Below are 19,539 nucleotides of genomic sequence, written 5' to 3'. Positions count from 1 at the left end.
GAGCTGGTGGGGATTTCAAGCCCTGCCTTTTTCCTCCCTCCACCCGGGCCTGGAAGCAGAGACCCCACTCCCCTCTAACCACACAAGAATGGGCACACCTCTTGACCGCCCCCGGAGTGGTCTGGGAAGGGTGGGCCAGCTCCCACCCCTGGAGCTGCTCAATCACCTTGTTCACCCCTCTAAAGAAAAGGCAGGCCCTTGTCTCTGCTCTCCTTTCCCCAGACCCTCCCTTGCCCTCACAGCCTCGTGTGGCTGCACTAGAAAGGGTTAAGCGTTGTAGAGAGGGATCCTAAGAAGGGGCCAGTCGTGGGCCCTGGAAGAAGCGGCTTTGAAAAGATCCGGCCCTATTCTCTGGGGAAGGAGGTAGTTAAGGATCCTGGGTAGGGGGCTGGAAACTAATTAGGGGAATTTGAGGAGGTCCTTTATGGCCAGGAAGCCACCCCTCCCCGGAGCTGGGGTGAGGACCATTGTGTGGCGCCTTTGTAAGGCAGGAACTGGGAACTCATTACAGGGGTGGCTTTAGTGCTCCTGGGGCCAGGGCAGGTGGGGGATGGTGAGAGGATGTAACCTGGGGGGCCCGGCACCACGAGGGAGGCCTGGGGGGGTGAGGGGAGGTTGGTGGGAAGGGGAGGGAGGCCTCCCAGGGTGTCCCCAGCACCCACTTCCTTTGGAGACTCCCACTGCTGCTGGAGCCCCTCTGCTCTGCCGCGGCCTATGGCTTTTCATTCCTATGTGATTGCTGCTCCAAACTCACGTAGGGCTAAAAGCCATGGGCTGCGGCGAGGGGCCTGCTCCTTTCTCCCGCAGCAGCCGCACCTCCCCACGGCACCAAGTGGGGAGCCAGCTAAAGGGGGCCCCGGGCGCCCTGCAGGGCAGCTGGGAAGCCCCCCTCGGCCGTGTGGCCTGAGCCCAGGCAGTTCTCTCTGGACCTGGTCCCTCACTGAAACGAGGGGACCCAGGGGCTGCTGGTTACAGAGGGAGAGTCCCTTGGAGGAAGGAGAGAGTCAGGGTGTGCTGAGGGCTCGGCGTCAGTTCCTTTCCCCTTGCCAAGCTAAGATGCCCGGGGATTTGGGGGCTGAGGTTGGAGGTGATGGGCCACTCCGAATTGGGCTGTGCTCAGTACTTCCGGGTCAGCCTCCGTTTGTCTGCCTCACTCCCTTTCCTTCTCTTTCCTCTGTGGCAGAATCCTCTGCCTTTTTCTGTATAAGGGGGATCTCGGGACTCCTGAGTGGCTGAAATGGGAGCAGTCAGGCTGGCCTTGCGGGGAGGGGAGGCTGGAAAGAGTGAAACTAGGAAGGCAGCAGCTCCACACCTGCCGGCGACTTAGAGCCCAGGGTCGGTCGCCAGGGCTGCGCTCCTGTTGCACTGCCCTCCCCAGGAGTCTGCCCTCTTTCATCTGGGCCTGTGAGTGGTACTTGCCCTGCCTGTTCCCCTCCTGCCTGTCACTCAGCTTGCCTGGCTCCCCCACCTTGCTCCACTCCCGTACCCACCCCTCACCCCCAGTTAAGTCTGCGTGACTCCCAGCCATGCCGGAAGACTCCAACAGATGGAAATAAAGCAGGCAGTCTGGCTGGAACAGCGAGGAAGCACCCTAGCCCACTGAAGAGTTATAGAAAACACTCTGGTATGGAGAATCAGAAGGCAAGTTACTTAAAACATCTCAGAGCCCTTAATTCCCCCTGCCAACATTTACCCATACTTGACTGTGTTAACTCAGTTAATCCTGGAGAAAACCCTTTGAACCAGGTACTATCGTTATCCCATTTTATGAGAAATCTGAGACACAGAGGAACTGAGAAACTGGCCCAAGTTCACATGGCTAGTAAATGGCAGAGCTGGGACTTGAACCCATGCTCTTATCACATCATGCGGGCTGTTGGATGAGCCAAATGAGCCAGTGCGTGGGAAAGTACTCTGAAAATGGAAAGTGCTATTCTCACATGAGGGGTTCTTCTGGCCAGGTCTCTGTTGGATGCATGTCCGCAAATTGGCCCCCGTGGCCCAACTCCAATCTCCATTGATCTACCACTGGGTTTCCTTTTCCAGCAGCAGCAGAGGAAGGGGGGAAAAATCAAAACAATAGGAGAAGCAAAGAGAAAGCCCAAGCTAGCTGGGGTTTTGCCAGGGCAATCCAGGCTCCTTCCCCTCTGACCCCAACTTGGACGATAGAAGGCACAGGGAGGAGAATTTGACAAGGTTTCTCCCCAGAGACCAGAGGGGGCTGGCCCCTCCCCCAGCTGCCTTGTGGTTCAGCTGCCCCAGGCTCAGAATGAGACCATACTTGCCCCTACTCTGCTCTGAGGACACCCTGGCCCCCAGCTCTAGCTCTCCTAATTGGACAGTCAGCTTGAGGTGCCGCCCTTCTCCTGCCCCCTGCAACTGGGTCCTCCCCAGGAATCCAACTTGTGCGTTTTCTGGAAAGTCCCAGCTCCTGGGTCTGCAAAGCTCCTGCTAGGAAGGCAGGCACTCAGCGGGGGCTGTTCGGGAAATGTTTGTTGAATGGATGGGGAACTGGGAGAACGTGGCTGGGGGTGTCGAAGAGGTAAATTGCCAAAGCAGGGGCACGGAGTAGGCCCACGACTGAATATCTGGCTTGAGTCAGCCCCCTCTTTGGCTGGGGCTACGAAGTTGGAGCTCCTTCACTTTTTTCTTTTTTAATTTTTTTGGTCTCTTTGCCACCGCCAGTGGAACAGGCTGGGAGAAGATATGTAATTATGTATTTCACATAATTGTTGAACTGAAGAGGCAAGCTGGCCCTGTGCCCTCTTTCCTCCGAGGATTCAGATCAGAGGGCTGTGTCAGCCCGGTCCCTGCCTGCAGAACAGCTGAAACCTAAAATATTCCGAGGAGTCTAAATCGTTTTCACAGTCCTCAGAGATAACTAGCCTGAGGCCTCCCTTGGGAGTGTGGGTCCCTGTGTAACAACGGGGAGACTGCGAGAACCTCTCTTGTATTTGTCCCATTTTTAGTGGAAATGGAGTCTGACTGCTAAGACTTGCTCCTTTCTAAATGCAGTCTGTTTTGAAAATCTCTGTCCTCCTCTTTAGAAGGAAATTGTTCCGAGCTCAGGCCTGTCTGGTCCTGGCAGTCTGGGTCACCGGCTTCCTCGTGCTGCCCGGAGGTCTTTGAGGGGACCTGGAGAGCCCTGGACGCCTGCGCATGAGGACGTTTCCAGACCGTTGCTGTCCTGTCCCCTCCCATGTCATGGCCCTCGAGTCCCTCGGAATCACTAGTAACTGGCTGGCTGCCCTTCTCAAAGAGGGTGGAGACGTGCCCTTTCTCTCCCTAGGTGGCCAAGCAGGAAACAAGGGCGAAGCTGGCCTTGGAAGGCAGAGGGCCCTTAGCCTCTGGTTCTCGAGAGCACAGTAGGCCAGAGGCTGGAGCTCAGCCTCAAGCAGGCCTAGAAGGAGTTAATCTCCAAGGAGAACGCGGGCTTCTCCCAGACTGGAGGCCTGTGCCCAGCTTTGCCTCTGCCAACTCCGGGAAGAAGTCCTGGGATCTGTAGTTTGTGCCACCACCCACCCCTGGCCTGCCTGTTTATCGACACGGCCTTGTAGACTACAGTTCCCAGAAACCTGCAGAGGCTAGGCTTGGGGGCGGGGGTGGGTATGAGGCTCCGTGGCGGCAGGAGGGAGAGGGAGGAGGTGGGGAGAGAAAACCCAATTCACCCCCTTCCTTTAAAATTCTTTCTCCTGGTGTGTCTGCTCCATCGCCAGAGCTAATCCCCCAAATCCGGTCTCCTAAACCGCAGCTGCTTCCCTTCGCTGTGATGAATGGCTCGGGGAGGGAAGGTGAATTCATATTTTAATTACTGAGGCGCGCGGTGCTCAGGGGAGCTGGGGAGGGGGGCGGAGGGCCCAGCATTGTTCAGGAGGCACTGAGGGCGCTCCCTCCTCACTGGGTCACTTCTCTCTTGCCCTTTACCTGATGGGGGGTGGGGTGGAGGTGGGGGGTGCCTTGTAGAAGCTACTCTGCTTTGAGAGGTGAAGGGGGGTGGGGAGAGGGGAAGGGAAATATCCCTTGTTTGTCAGGATTCCCTGCGTGTCCCAGCACTTGTAAATACCTTCCCCACCGCCTCCCCCTCTTTAACGGAGGTAATTACGAAAACTAGAGACATCCGGGAGCTTGATCTGCAGACCCAGAGGCCTGGCTTTCTCCTCATCTTAGTTTCTAGCCCACCCTGACCCCCTTCTTCCTCTTGGTACTCCCACATGTTCAAGTGGTCTCTGACCCACTGTCCGCTTTTGCTGGAGACGCTAGCGTTGGAGGACCCCGGGAGGGTGTTCACGCAGGCAGCCCTGTGGGGGCCCAGGCCAGGCGAAGGGAAGGCTGGCGGACCCCTGGGTGGCTCGGGAAGTCGCTCTGTGGCTTGGCATCCCTTCTGCTCTGCTCCCACAAAGTTGGCTGGGGATGCCCCCACATCCCAGCCTGGACGTGAGCTGGGGAAAGGCCAGAGAGGAGGGCAGGGAAGAAACCAGGGCCAACAGCTTGTACTCTGGGACCGCAGGGGCGTCTGATGTCCACCTCCCTTTCCTTCCTCTTCTGCTTCTGGGAGCTCTTTTTCTATGCCTTAACTCCAGCGGACTCCAGGCATGAAAATGGGGCTGGAGGAGAAAGTCGCAGGGCAGGAGGGGAAGTTTCCATCCTGAGCACGGACGAGTGGGGTGTGAACCGAGGCTCTGGGCTTGCTTCCATGAGATTTCTGGATTCCTTCCATCGCCAGTGTTCAGGTCCCCTTCCCTTCAAGTAGAGATAAGCAAGAGGAGGTTCAGTAGGGCCTGACTTCTCCGGAGGGCCCTAGCTGGTGTTGGAGCACTCTGTCAAATGTGAAGGGATGAATGCAGGAAAAAGAGTCAGCCGCAAAGCAGAGAGGAGCAGAGGCCGGGCTCTGGCAAAGGGGCTCCTCAGGTACCTGTCAGCAGGGCTGAGGGATTTTCTGAGAGGAGGAGCAGAGCCACAGCAGGCAGGGATGGAGCCACAGCAGGCAGGGATGCAGAAATGGGACGGCCTTTTCTGTCCTATTGTCTCCCCGCTTTCCCAGGGGCCTGTATGCCCCGGGCAGAGCCCAGGCTGCCTCCAGGGCTTGGGTGACCCCTTGATGGGGGAGAGTTCAGGGGGCGTGGGAAACTGCTGCGAGGGCCTCTTGCAGCGAGGATTCAAACAGGCCCTGGTAGAGAAGTGGGAGGAGAGCCAGCGCACTTCGCATCAAAGATCTGAGCAGAATAACCGGGCCCTTTTTGTTATTCTCTCTGTTCTTAGAAACAAGGACAACTGTGCCTGGGTCCCGAGATTCCTCAGACACCCAGGAATCCCACTGAGGCCGCCGGCCCTCAGACATGGCCCTGGAGCCAGGCTGCAGCTCCCAGTCCAGCTCCCCAGCGGCTTAGTTCACCCCCTCCTTGCCTCTGATGTGCAGGTTCTTGTGCCTCCTCCGCCCCCACCCGAAGCCTTCCTTACAGTGATGTGCTTAACGAAAAAGGCAGGATCTCCTCGTCTTCCCTAAAGGTGGCAGGACCCCAAGGGAGGACCAGTCCCTTGAGTACGTTTTGCGTGTTTTATTTTGATTTTTAAGGAAGAGCAGGTATTGCAGGGGACGTGTGGAGGGGTGCAGAGGATAGAGGACCTATGTATCCTGGGACAAAAGAGACCGGAGCTGCACCTAGATCGGGGATGGGGGTGGGAGTGGGGTGTGATGATCAGAGCTACATGCTTGGCTTGTGTTAGGTGTGCCTTCCCTAGTCAGCTCTGTTGTGCCTCCACATTTCTCTTCATGTATGTTTCCTGTACTCCTGGGAACGCTCTGTTGATAGTACCCTTGACATACAGTTCCCAGCAAGAGAAATAAATGCATGCATTACAATGATTATAAGAGACCCACCTGTTCCCCTTCGCTCCCCCTCCCCAATCACCATAGGAGCCCAAGTGCCCTTTCAGCCCCTTAGGTTTGGGGTCTAAGTGTTAAGTCTTGATTAACCACCTAGTACATTGAAACCAAGGCCCAGAGAGGTACAGCCACTTGCCCAGGGTAACGCAGCATGCCCACATCAGGGCCAAGAATAGAACCCAGGCCACCTAAGCCCCTATCTCTCTCTAGGTTTGCCATTGGGGAAATCCAGAGAGAGCTGCAGTAGATAGATCTGGAAAGATAGTAGTTGTGTCTCGTCTATATATATCCTGGAGACTGCTGCTCAGTGCTCTCTATATATACTCCAGGAGAGTGGGTGTGTGAATGGTGCTGGAAAGCGGGTTATTAAATAACCAGTCTACCTACCCCTGCTGCCTCACGCTGGGCCTCCTGCCCACCCAGCTGGCCACTGGCAATGCACTGCACCTATTAATTTCAGCCATTGGATGTGTTACCAAGACACCAAGAGGGCGAGGGAGCGGTCCCGGTTCCACCGCGGGCACCGTGATTGCTGAGGGCCTGACGGCCGGGCCCTCTGCTCTGCCTGGAGAAACATGAGTTTGTCCAAAGGGTCAAGGTTGGTCAGACCTGTGAAGGCCACCACGTGGGCCATGCCCCGTTCCTCAGAGACCGTAGAACCACTTTACGGGTGTGCCTGGCATTGGGGCTATGCAGTCTCTATCGCGAGAGCCGGCGGAGAAGGGAATTCCTCATCCCTTCCTATTCCAAACTCCTCCGACATAGCCCCTGTGGCTCCCAGCCTCCCCCCAGCATCTGAGCTCCACGCAGAACACTTGTCCCCCGTGTTCTTCCCAGAGAGGGAAGTGACTCAAGCCAGAGCCAGGGCTCAGGCCTCCCGAGCGCCCGTGCCGAGGACTTTTCTGTGTTCCCAGCTGCTCTGCTCACTTGCAGGCAGTCCTGCTCCTGCGGTGGCAAGCCCAGGGCAGAGGAGTGAGCTGGAGGAATCCACAGGTGGCCGAGGCTAGGGAGACCTAAGTAAAATGTGTGGAGAAAGGGATACTCCTACAGACTGAGACCTCGTCTGAAGAGCTCATCTAAAGCCCTCTCCCATGCCCAGCCAGACTGCCCGCAAATACCAAAGCGGCCGTCTCCTGTGCTGAGCGGGGAGACGGTGTGTCAGCCCAGCCTCTACCTTAGACGTGCTTGCTCTTGTGCCAGGGAAGAAACTACATCTTCATCCTTTTGTACCTAGCCCCCAACCCCTTTGCCCGGCATAGGGGCTCAATAAATGCCTGATGGCTGAAAAGAACTCTCTTGGCTGTCTATTCTCTACAGGATGAGGGGGGGGATTGGTGTTGGTCTGAGCAAAGAAGAAATTCCCTAAAGGAATCAGAACCATTGGGGTTGTTAGGGAAGACTCGATGACTCAGTTCCAGGTGTCAAGGTAGAGGCCACGCTGGTCTAGGGCCTTGCTTCCACGTCCCCAAAGTCACACATCTGGATCACTGATGGGGTCGTGCTCCCTAAAGAAGCGATTGGAGACCTGCCCCCACCTCTAACCTGTGGAGGCTGGCATGAGCCAGGGCTTATTTTGAGCCAGTGTGTTTCTTGTTCTCCAACCACAGGTGTGCAAGGATGAGGTGAAGCTGGGGTGGGGGCCTGAGGGGTGGGGGGGGGAACGAAGAAGGCAGCAGCTGGGGCATTCCCTTCCCTACCCTGGACTTACCAGGCTCCAGTTTGAGGAATGACACCAGCTCCCTACACATCAGGAAACAGAGAGGTCCCAAAGAGGCTGATGTTGGGTGCGTGGCTGCCCCTGCCCTCCCCTGCTCTCCCCAGCCGGGGAGCTCAGTCCAATCTGGAGGGCCGGGCAGCCCCAGGGAGTGGCCGTGCCTCCGCCAGGCCCGGTAGGTTCTGGGAACATTAACCCCAGCTCGCCTTCTCTCTTCCTGCCTTCCTCCCGCCCCCGTTTCCTCCCCTGCCTTTCCCTGCAGATCTCCTCTGGTGACCGTCCCCCCAGCCTGGCCTAGGGCATGCCCCAGTTCACTTTCGCCTGCTTCTGTGGCCTGCACGGCTTCTGCAAGATGAAGAAGAAAAAGGAGGAAGTTCGCCGAGAGCGGGAAACGGCGGTGTGAGCAGAACCAGGGCCCCTTCCGCCCCAGCAGGCTCCAGGCACGCGGGCACCCGCTTCCCGCCGCGAGCGCGGAGCCCGAAGCCCCCTGTGCGTCCTGAGTCTCCACCTGACTCTACCCCGTGGGCGTCAGCCTCCTGTGTGTCCCCTCCTCCTCGTGCCCACACCACTCGCTTCCAGCAGAGGCCTCCCTGGAGAGATGCTGCAGCCCCACCTGGGAAGCCCGTACCTGCATTTGCCTTCCAGGGAAGGAGAAGCCCCGGGGAGGCCACGGAGGAACTTCTTTCCTGCCCCGAGGGCTCCAGGCTCTCCTGTCAGGCGAATCCCCTTGAGGGATGTGCTGCCTTGGGCCAGGAGAGCTGCTGCCGCGTGGAGCCCTGGCTGCTCAGGCCTCCTGCGGGAGAGGTTCCCCGAGCAGCCCTGAGCTTGCCAGAGGCCGCAGGCAGGCTGGGGGTGGGAGGGTGAGATGAGCCAAGCCCAGGCTCTCCCGGGGAACCCGGGACCAAGGCAGGAGCCCCCTGCCAGAGCAGCAGCAGCTGGCGTGTGGATGTGAGAGATTGGCCCGACCCCCTTCCTTTCCCAGCATCCGCCGGGGCCCAGAGGAGCTGGGTCCCCCGGGGCCGGCTGGGCTGTGCATGGGGCGGCAGAGCCTATCAGGGTTGCCTGAAAGAGCAGCCTGGCTGCGTGTCTCCCTCCACCTCGCTCTCCCTCACACACCAGAAGGCCGTCTTTCCCCCAGCCCGGCCTCGCTGACCCCCACCTCCCTGGGGCCTGGCTTCCTTGGCAGCAGCACAGATGCGGGGATGCTGCTGCAGGCCCTGAGCCCCTCCTCAGCGGCTGCCTTCCGGGGGCCAGACCGGGGACCCCCTTCCGGAACTACACTGTCCCCCCCCCAGTCTACTCGCCTGTCTCCAAGCCTCACCCACCTGCCTCTTTCCTTCCTCTAGTGGGTCTAGGTGGGGAAATGCCTGTATGTGGTGCCTTTAAGGGAAACTCTGGGGTAAAGGAACTTCTAGGACTTTCCTTGACTTTTTCCCTAATCCTCCTTCCCCCATCTCATTTCCATTCTCTCCCTCCCTTGCTTCCTCCCTTCCTCCCTTCCTTCCTTCCTTACCTCTCCTCATTTTTTATTTATTTACTTTTTTCCTCTCCTCATTTTGATTATACCTAGACTTCTGTCCCTGTGTCTCAGTTAGGTGCTGGGGGTGGGATGCAGACAGGAAATCTAGAGACAGAACTTCAGGCAAATCCCATTGCTTCGGCAAGCCTGCCCTCTTCATCACAGAAACAGTTTAGTGGAGGAAGCAAGTCAGATCCCCTCCAGCATCCAGGGACAGGACAACTGATCTGTGGTAAACAGGTGACCTGGGTAGAGGAGGCTGGGGCCCCAGGACAGGAGGGACGTCTCCTTGGAATGTGAGCCCCTCTGGGCCATCACGGAGACAGGCGCCTCCTCTGCTGACTTGTCACCTGGAGAAGCCTCTGCCTGGCCGGATCCTGACCCTGCGTGGGGCATCTCCTGGGCTTCTGGCAGGTTTGAGGGTCTCCAGGTTGCCTTTGTGAGGCCTGAGCACAACTTAAGATTTCTCTCCTCCCACCCCCAAGCTCCTCCTCTGCCCTTACCTCCTAGCCCCAGCCTTCTACAATCCTTTTCTCTCCTTTATCAATCCAAAGAATTATAAACAAAAGGCCTTCCTTCAAGGAAACGGAACGATTCAGCAATAAAGGTCAGTAGGTCACAGGGGACAGAAGCAAAATCCCTGGTTCTTCGGCCTCCTGGACAGTAGAGGCCTTGAGATGGGCAGAAAAGCCTGCAGGAGGCAGCTTGCTGCAGAGGGGAGAGCTCGACTCCAGGGTGCGTGTGTCCCTAGCGGCCACCAGCAAGGCAGCAGTGCCCCGAGAAGCAGCGCCTGTGGCAGAGGGTGAAATTGTACCCCGGAGGCTCAGAGGTGTTGGGTGTCCTGTCCCGACCACATGGGCTCACCCCGGAGGAAAGGTCAGCAGGGTGGAGAAGAGACGCGGGGGCGGGGGGTGGCAAGGAAGAGCTCTCCCGTTGCACCTCTCCATGGTTGGCAGGGATTTCAGCTGCAGGGGTTTGGCGGAGAGCCAGTTCAGAGGCCTTTTTCCCCTGGGACTCCTGCAGACCACTGCCCTTGACCTCCAAGCACATGGCCCCTTCTTCATCCAGGGCTGAGGCTAGAGCCTGCACTGTAGTCGAAGGGGCCAGAGCAGGAGGCAGAGCCGCTTCCAGCCCGCCACCCGCCACCACTGGCTGTTGACCCTTTGTTTCCTTCTCAGGAAAATGAGACTTTGCTCCTCTCAGCGTCTTGGGAAGCGGTCTGTAGACCTGCTCCCACCTCTGCCCTTGGGTGAGGCCAAGGCAGAGGACTTCTACCAAAAAAAAAAAAAAAAGAAGCAGCCCCAGGCCACGTGCCCCAAGCCTCAGAGGTGGCTTCTCTTCCTGTTCCATCGGGGCTGGCCCGGCCACCTCGTTTCCTGCCCTGAGTCTCACACCTGCCCAGGGGTTCGTTGGATCATTGTGGCCTTCCTGTTTCTAATCCCCTCATGGCTCTTTCCCTTCCCTTGAGGTGGGGGTCTCGAGCTCCTGGGGTAAGGCCAGGGCCCCCGGGGCGATGATCCTGCCTGCCCGCACTGTGTCCTCTTGCTAACCCCGCGGTGGGTGCCTTGGCCTCCCTGGGCCTCCGTTTCCCCCCTCTGTAAAAGGGTGACCTCCCCATGCCCACTTCCTCTCCTGTTCTGCAAATGGGTGAACAGAAGCTAGAGAAGTGTGAAGGGAACTTGGGCCCTTGTGATCTCAGGGTTGCCCGGGATCCCGGCCCACAGGCCCCGAGGGGCTCCTTGACTCAGGTTGAAGCCTTCTTATGAGAATGTCATTTCCTTCTCCATTCCCAGGGAAGGGTTTTCTGAATGTAGCATATGGATCAATATACATATATAGCAAGGTTATTTTTGTTTAAAAAAAAAAAAGCAATAATTTAATTGAAATATGCACATGGTAGCATAGCGAAATGCAAAGACCATTCAGCTGGGAACCAGGTCTCCTGGGTTCCAGCCCTGCTTGGACACCAATGAGTATGTGGCCATAGATAGTCATGTCTTGATTCTGGGACTCAGTATCCTCAGCTCTAAAGAGGGGTTTGCACTAAAGTCCTCTAAGGTCCCTTCAAGTGCATGGCTCTGGGAGGCTGGGAAGTCACACCCCAGTGGGGCATAGGGTGTGCACCAGAGGGGTGAAAGGTTTCCTGTGCCCCAGCTGGTACATGCAGCAAGTGGATGTGTATGTGTGAGAGAGCGATGTGAGTGGGAAGGTGGCGGTGATGGAGTAGATCTAAGAAATGGTGGTGGAGTGGGTGGGAAGGCCAAGGTACTCAGAGCTTCTGCTGCTAGAGTCCTCCCCCAGCAGGGGCTCCTGCCTCCCAGCAGTCCTGCTCCTCCCTCCACAGCCAGGCCCAAGGTCTAGGCACCACTCTTGTGCCCCCTCTCTCTTACCCACATGCAAACACACCACTCTTGCAGATGCTCCAGAGATTCTAGAAGGGATCTCAAGGCTTGGCCCTCTGTCCAGGTATGTAACCCATGGACTTTCCTTTGCACATCTGCTGGTGAGCCCAGCTCCAAGTTGATTGGGCAACCCCACCTCGTTCCTTGCTTTCTGCAAGGGGAAGAAAGTGCCTCAGGCTGGAATTTGCCCTGTCTACAGAGTGAATGTGCATTTTCCCCAGTGATTTGGGATACGCTGGTGGTGGAATGGGCTGATGACCGTCTTTGGATGGAGAGCCACAGCCCCCAGTTTCCCAACACTCTCCCATAGCTGTCCTTGTAAATTGCTTCCTCAGCCTCTTTTGCAAAAGGTGGCAGCGAGCCCCGTCCCCTCCTTACCTCACAGGAAGGCATGCATTGCAAAGTCACATTGTATCAGTTCATTCCAGATGTAGCTTGGACTTTTGGAGACAGACACTCAGTTCACAACCTGGTGGATGGGCCTTCACCCAGAGAAGAAAATCTCTGGGCTGCTGCATTCGATTGGCATCTCATAGGCTGGTCTGGCAAGTCTGTGTTCACCATGAAGGTGACTGCTGTGCCCAGCAGTTGATGGCACTGACAGCACCACAAGAAACAAGAACCAGAATCTATCCCCCAGGAGTGAACACTCTGTCCCTCTGACACTAAGCAAGAGCTAGCTGCCGCCACCATCGCCCTGTTCCCAATCCAGACTCAGCCCTCCAAGTCCACGTTACTAAACAGCTTGGGACCAGGGGTCTGCCTTGGAAAGTGCATCCTCCAGCCGTCCTGGAGTGGTCAGTGCCCACTGTGACGGGGACAGCATGGCCGGTCCTGCCTGGGAACCTACCCTCCTCTACATTGCTCCACCCTCCGAACCACAGACCGTGAAGAGGAAATGGGAACCTTGGCTGTTCACAAGAGGAGCCCAGGAGGTCAAGACCATCCACCAGCAGGGTTGGGGGTGTGCCTAGGGCATCCCTCCAGGACCCTATTATACTGACGAAGGAATTCCAAGGGCCAGGAGCCCCAAAGCCCGGGCAGCCCAGGCCGTGGCAGACACCCTCAGGGCCAGGAACCCCAGGGCTCTTCGAGGGGGCTGCTGACCTCTCTCCCTGCCCTCCGTGGGCAGCCTCCCTTCACCCCCCAGCTCATTCCTGCGTTCCATCCACGGGGCGGGGAGGAAGGCAGGAGGGGGAGATGGCAGGACCCAGACAAGATCCTCGGGACTCTCCCAGCCTTCGTTGCCATGGCAACACTGCTATTTTTATCCTAGTGTTCATGATGCTCAAAGCTTTGACTTTCTCTGTTCCAAAGAGGCCGGGCTGGCTTCTGCCCTCATCCTTCAATGCAGCACTTTCTCCCGGAGGCCTGAGGAGGGGGAAGAGTGCTGGAGGGAAGGGGAAGGGAGCAGGTCACCCCTCAGCCGGGGGACCTGGTTGACAGGGGTTTGCATCTGCACTTGTGAGCCTTCGGCTTCCCAGGCCCTCAGTTTCATGTTTTCTAGGAGATCAAAATTCCCCACGGTCTCTTTGGGAGGCTGCTCCAGAGAAAAAGGAAGAGCTGCCCCAGGGATGAGTTTTTTTCCAGAATCCACCATGATTCTGGAGCTGCTGCCCTTCTTGGGAAAACTGGACCTGGTTCTGAAGGATGATGCCCTGTCGGTCCGTGCTAAGCCTTGGACTCTCGAAAGGCGTAGAGAATAAGTTTAGTTAATTAGCAATCAAATACACTTATGTCCCTGGGGAATTTAAACAAAGACTTCCCTTTCCTCTGCTCCTCCACCAAAGAACCGGGGCAGATGGGTTTCTTTACTGCCCAAAGTAAGATGGCATAGATTCTCCAGGCTGGAAAACAGACTTCTGGATTCCTCTCCTCCCTGCCAAACATCTGTGATTCTCTCCAGGGGCCTGAGGTCTTGAATCTCGAGGATGGTTTTGAGGACAGGGTTTAATGAAATGATTTCCTTGAGCTGCTCTTTCTCTGTTGTCCCTTCTTCCCGGCCCTCTCCCTCCATCTTCACTCCACTCCAGGGGCAGGGGGACCCCTGAGCCAATGGTGCTAACATTCCCCACCTATATGCTCCTATGTAAATCAGTGAGATTTGAACCCAGCACCTGAGGGGCTGGGGTCACGGTAGGGGGAAACAATTCCATACACTAGCCCTGGAGACAATTGGCCCAGGTCTTAGTTCAATAAAGTAGGACTCTCTGTAGTGTTGGCCTCCTGCATGGAGGTTCTACCTTGGCTGAACTGACTGCTAGACGGTTAATTTTCCTGGGGTGGCTGGGACCCATTTACTAAGCCTCTAATTGGTTTCATTTTGGCTCAAGTTGCATGGTTTCCTGAATCTATGCACCTGGAGTAAGCACTTTTCTGGTTGCCACTGAAAAGCATGCTGGCAAATGCTGCTCTGTTAATTGCTGTAATAAACAGAGTTTATTATATCCCTTTGCAGTAAATGAATTATGCTGTCAGGGTAGATGGGACATCCGTGTTTATTTCGCACTGGGATATGCTGCTGCAAAGAAGCTAAACATTTGTTTCCACCAACTCTGCTGGGGAGAGGAGGGAGAATGGAGACAGGGAGGACGAGTCAGGAGCATGGACATAAAGCGAGATGATGGGATTTAGCAGGAGGCTTCGCTGAGCTCTGAGCCTCACTTGGGCTACCTGTAAGTGGAGCAGAGCTAGGTCTCACACTTCCTAACATTTCAGCAGAAGAGTGGGGTTGGGGGAGGGCAAGGGAAGTGGCTTAGGACTACAGCATGAACACTTAGACTTCAAGGGGCCTTTGTTTTTAACAGAAAGAAGGAAGACCTTTAGTTGGGCTTCTCAGAATTATTGAAAGAAATGAGAATGTTCAGACTTACAAGAAGTGGAAGATGCTGTAAGATGGTGTAGCATTAAGGACAAGGATTAATATAGCATAACTCCACTTTGGTTGAGAGGACAGAGAGTTCAAATAAATACTGAAGCAAGGGGCCCCTAGAGGGGGCAGAGAATCAGATCCATCAGCCTAACCCCAAAGCCAGCCTCCTGCCAGGCACAGAGTGGTTTGGGACAGGACGAGGCGAAAGCCCCTCCTGGGCAGGTCTGGTTTAAAGCAGTAGACTGCTTCTGAGAGGTGGTGACACCTTCGCCTGTTCAGCCTTCACGTGACCAGAATGTAAGCACTCAATAAATGCTTGCTGAGAGGTCTGGCGCTGTCAGGGGTTGAATAGTGACCCCGCTATTCAGTTTAAAGCTGAATGGACCTCAGAAAATTATGTTCTTAGGGTTAGTCCTTCCTGTGGGTATAAACCTGCTTGATTAGACTCCAGTTAAGGGCCTTTTGATTAGGTTACTTTGGTAAGGTGAGGCCCAAGGAGGGTCTTAATCCTTTTACTAAGTCCTTTGTAAATGAATGAATTCAGACCCTGAGGGAGGAAGTCACACAAGTGGGAAGCTAAAAGTGAGGAAACCGAGAAGGGAGAGACCAGCAGATACAGTCACGTGACAAAGAAGTCCAGGATCAAGGGCAGCCAGTCTTGGCGGGGGGCGCTTGCCTTGATTTGGACATATTCAGGGCCTCAGAACCGTAAGCTTTTAAGCTAATAAATCCCCCTTGTAAAAGCCCACCCATTTCTGGTATATTGCATTTTGTCAGCCTAGCAAACTACCCCCCCCCAAAAAAAAGAATACACCCACTTCTTAACCTCTAGAACCTGGTGACTGGGATGTTATTTAGAAAAAGGGTCTTTGCAGATGTAATGAAGTTAAGGGCTCAGGATGAGATCATTCTGGAGTCAGGAGGGGCCCTACAGCCAGTGACAGGTGTCCTCCAAAGGGAAAGGCAGAGGTGAACGGAGATGCGCAGGAGAGAGGGCGTCCTGAGGTGGGAGGCAGATTGGAGTCCCACAGGCCCAAGCCAGGGCCTGGAGCCACCAGAAGCTCGGGGCCTTCTCCCCTCCAACTTTGGGAGGGAGCATGGCCCTGCTGGCACCTTGATTTCTGATTCTAGCTTCCACTTCTGTAGTTTTAAACCACCCGGTCTGTGATAGCTTATTTTGGCAGCCCTAGGAAACTAATACAGGGACAGACGCTCCCCGAGCCTTTCAGTCTGTGGCACCTGCCAGGATAGGCTGGGATGCCTGCCCCTAACCCCTCCTCTGTCCCCCCCCAGCTCTTCCTCCCTCGTGTGGAGAAATGTGTGGTGTATACTGCTCGTGACTCAGTCCATTTCAGTCAGTATCGAGTCCTGACTGTGCAAAGCCTTGTGGTAGGAGCTGCAAGGGAAACACAGGTAAAGCAGTCGGGGCCGGGGCCCTTGAGGCACTCTCAGTGTAATTAAAAAACAGCAGGACTAGAAAGAACCCAAGATGCCTCTGGTAGCGTTCAAGCAAAGCTCTTTGGGGCTTCAGAGCCCTGAGAGGGCATTGTCTGGAGAGTGGGGAGGGATCAAGGCAAGCATCTCTGTGGACTCAATCGAGCTGAGGCTCAGCTGGGAAGGAGAGTGTGTTCGGGGCACAGAGCCTGGGAACCCCTCATTCCCTTTGTCAATATCTACAGACTTCTGCCCAAGGATATATGCACAGAGCCAGCAACAACCTTACCAGCAAGTGCTACAGGTAGCCTCTTCTCCCAAATTCCTCTCCTCTCCAGTAATCCAATACCTGAAATTGCACCATTAGAGCTTCTTTTCTTTGACTTTAGGCCTTAACCCCAGGTTTGGGAATCCAGGAGAGAGGCTCACATTGGATGGTTTATCAGGCATTTGCACCACACTATCAATGAATATATCAGATTCTCTCCTGAGCTGGTTTTCCTTAGAAGGGAGGAAGGAGCATGAGAACATCTGGCTGATGATACAGGGACAAAGAAAGGGCCGACAGGGAGCTCTGACAATGAACTTCTGTCTCACAGCTCTGCCCGGCCAGGCCATGCATGGCATATTTATGCTGTTCGCATTCCAGCTCTCCTCCCTCCTCTTTCCTTCTTCTTCCTTTCTCTCTCTGCCTCCAGACTCCTCTCCTACCACCTTTCCTCAAACCCCTTCCAGAGAGACAACGAGGAGACCTTAAAGCGATTAAGTGATGCCCCATCATGTCCCACCACAGTGCCTGAGACCAGCAGTTCAGGAAGTGAGTCCTAGACTGGCAGTCATAGAGCTGTGTTTTTGTCCTTCCTTTGTCCCAGCCAAGATGCTTTGTTGGTGGCCAGATAGGTGTGTTCTGTCTGGACCTCAGTTTCCCTACTTGTAGAATGGGTGGAAATCTACCTTCACTTCCCTTCTGTTCAATTGACTATGGGAGAAAGAGCGTAAGACTAGGGTCCCACTCTCAATTATTTTTCCTAGCTCTAGTGGCCCTGTGAGGTTATTTAGTCTCTCCAATCCTCTGTTTTCCCACATGTAAAACGGAGAGAATAATACCCACCCCGTGAGTTTGTGCAAGGATGAAATATGATGGCATGTGCTGAGTGCTTACTTAGCTCAGAGCTAGGCACAAAGCACATATTCAATGAGAATGAATCAAGAGAGCTGAAATAGTTCACAAATGGCAAGTGTACATTTTACGCACCTCAAATATTCCCCTGCATCTAGCCCAATGTTGGGTACAATGTAGGTAAGCGGTAAACACAGGTCAAATTGAGTTGAAGTCAGGGGTATGTAGGTGCCAGGAATTATTTTAAAAGTTTGCCTGTGTCCTAGAAATTCTTTTCTCAGGCAATAGATAAGAAATCGGGAATATCCCTGCCCCTAATGCAATGTTGTGTGGAATGGAGAAAGTAGCCTAGGGTTTCTCTAACATCGGGCTCTCCCCGCCCCCCACGAACTGGCTGAGCGCTCTCGGACAAGTCACTTCCTTCCTTCCTTTTTGGGGAGCGTCCTGCAGGTGGCGCTCTCCCGTCATCTCGGGCTCAGCAGTGTTGGGCTGGGGTAGGCAGCGAGGGGTGCGGGGAAGTGTGAAGGAAAACCAGCTCCACGCGTCACTCACATATTTACATCCGAACTGTCAAAATAGTTATTTTTAAGTCGAGTTCCGTCTGTTGCTGGTTTAAAACCCAGCCGAGCCGCGGCGGGGGCGTCCCGCGGAGAAGCTCGCCGGCGGGGTGGAGGGTCCTGGCGGAGTGGGGGGGCGGGGGGGTACTCGCGGCTGCGTGGGGACGCGCGCGCGGGCCTGGAGGATGGGCTCGTCCTTTGGCCACTTTGTACTTGGCTTCGGTTGCTGAGCAAACTATTGGTGCCCTCCTGGCTCCGCAGAGGTGATGGGAAGGCTTCTAGGTCATGCAAAACTCGCATTCCATCCCAGCCAAGATGGAGAGCTTGTCCTGTTCTCAGGACCCTCCGGAAAGAAAGATTTCGTGACTTCAGTTGTCCTCCTCTCCTGTCCCTGATGACCCCATAGCCTACTTCCCTACCTCCTCACTGCAACTCGGGTCCATTAGCATCTCTAAAACCAGACCTCAGGGGCTCAGGATCTGGATCCCCAGCCATCCCCACCATCTGCCCTCCCAAGGAGGGAAGGAACTGGAGGATTCTGCAGTAGCTGGCTTGTGTTTGGATGGCCCTGAAGCTACGGGACCCCTCCGCTGCAAGCAGAAGAGAGAATGAATTGGCCCCTTAATATCAGGGGTGGCAAGGATTCATTATTCTCTGCAAAGTGCAGGGCCTGCGGGTTTGACACTCATGCCGCTCCTTTCTTGTTCTCACTTACTCTCTCAGGGGCAATGGGATTTGAGACAGACGCTGGCTGGCCCTGCTGCCATCAATATGTGTCCCATCCTGGTCCAATGTCTGCTCTGTAATGAGCAGTGCTTCCGAATGTCACCTCTGTTAATGGGGAAGCGGCACCTGTGCACAGCCGGAACCACCTCTCCGTCTTCATTAGGCAGCCTGCAGCCTGGCCGCCGCCGCGCTCGCTGGGTGACAGATGATGGGGATGAGGAGTGAGAGCAGCAGCCTCCTGCTGTCCAGGATTCATTCCCAGACAATGACCCCCGAATACCTGTTCTCCCCCCTCCTCCCGCCCAAATAGACAGCTGAGAAAAATGCCCTTCTAGGGCAAGGTGTAGCAAGGACAGATACTAGCTAAATAGAGGGGCTAAGGAAAGTGGAGATGTCATTTCCAGAAAGAGACACCTGCCCTAGCCACTGTAGTCTTCCTATCTAGATTGCTTTTGGGGCTTCTTCATCTTGTCCCCAACACCAGCTACCGCCATGGGCCTCTTTTATGTCCTTTTTAATAAATCTGTCCATCATGCAAACGCCACAGGATGTAGGTATAACAATGGCCTAATTCTAGACTTCCCACTAGCCCAGGGCTGCGTATTATCTCCCAGCAAAATCCTACACCCTTTAAATCTCAGCCCTCATATCTGCCTGGGACAATGAGGTATTGGGAGGTAGGTTCCCAAATGATCGGATGGCTTCAGAGGACCCCTATCGCGATAAGAGTCTTTGAGATAGACCCCGCAGATAACCATTTTCCTCTGGACCAGCTCTGCTGTAGCTGTCGATGCCCCGCCCCCTCCACAAGGCTGTACGAAATAGTTGTAGCATCCCATTCATCTCCTCCAAGCAAATTAAGCTGGACCTGGAGGTATCCTTCTAAACTGCCTAATTGATGAGATGTTTGGGGGGTGGCAGCTGTGGAGGGTTTGGGGCTGGGACGGTAGCCAGGATCACTTGGAATTGCCCGATCAGGAGGCTGCGTGGATTGTTTGTTTTTGAACTGGGGTTGGGTGGTGGAAGCGGCCTCACATGGCCAGCCTCTCCTGTGGGAAGGCTGTGAGGAAGCCATCCCAGGGTCGGAATCCCTCCATTACCCCTTTCCTGTCTCAGTGGTCACCTTTGTCCACCTAGATACTCAAGCCAGAAATCCCACCGTCATCCTTGACGCTGCAGCCCGCATTTGCTCTGTTCCCACTGCCCCCGCCGTAGTTCAAGCCACCCTGTCCTCTCACCTGACCTCTTCAGGCTCATCTCCTACCGCACCGTCTCGTGCCACTCCAGCCACCCTGGCTTTCTCCAACGTTC

The 19,539-nt window shown here is 55.4% G+C and overlaps 1 long non-coding RNA gene across 1 annotated transcript; it reads left to right on the top strand.

The window, feature by feature from the left end:
• The first annotated feature begins 787 nt into the window (after positions 1-787).
• On the top strand, positions 788-13,966 carry LOC131273080 (uncharacterized). The gene is made up of 2 exons (XR_009180213.1): positions 788-3,791; positions 7,861-13,966. It is a non-coding gene; the product is annotated as an uncharacterized lncRNA (long non-coding RNA).
• Positions 13,967-19,539: the final 5,573 nt, after the last annotated feature.

The sequence above is a fragment of the Dasypus novemcinctus genome, chromosome 13 (assembly GCF_030445035.2).
Source record: "Dasypus novemcinctus isolate mDasNov1 chromosome 13, mDasNov1.1.hap2, whole genome shotgun sequence".
Taxonomy (NCBI): Eukaryota; Metazoa; Chordata; class Mammalia; order Cingulata; family Dasypodidae; genus Dasypus; species Dasypus novemcinctus.
Note: the sequence above shows the minus strand (reverse complement) of the source record. Positions and strands in the feature narration are given on the sequence as shown.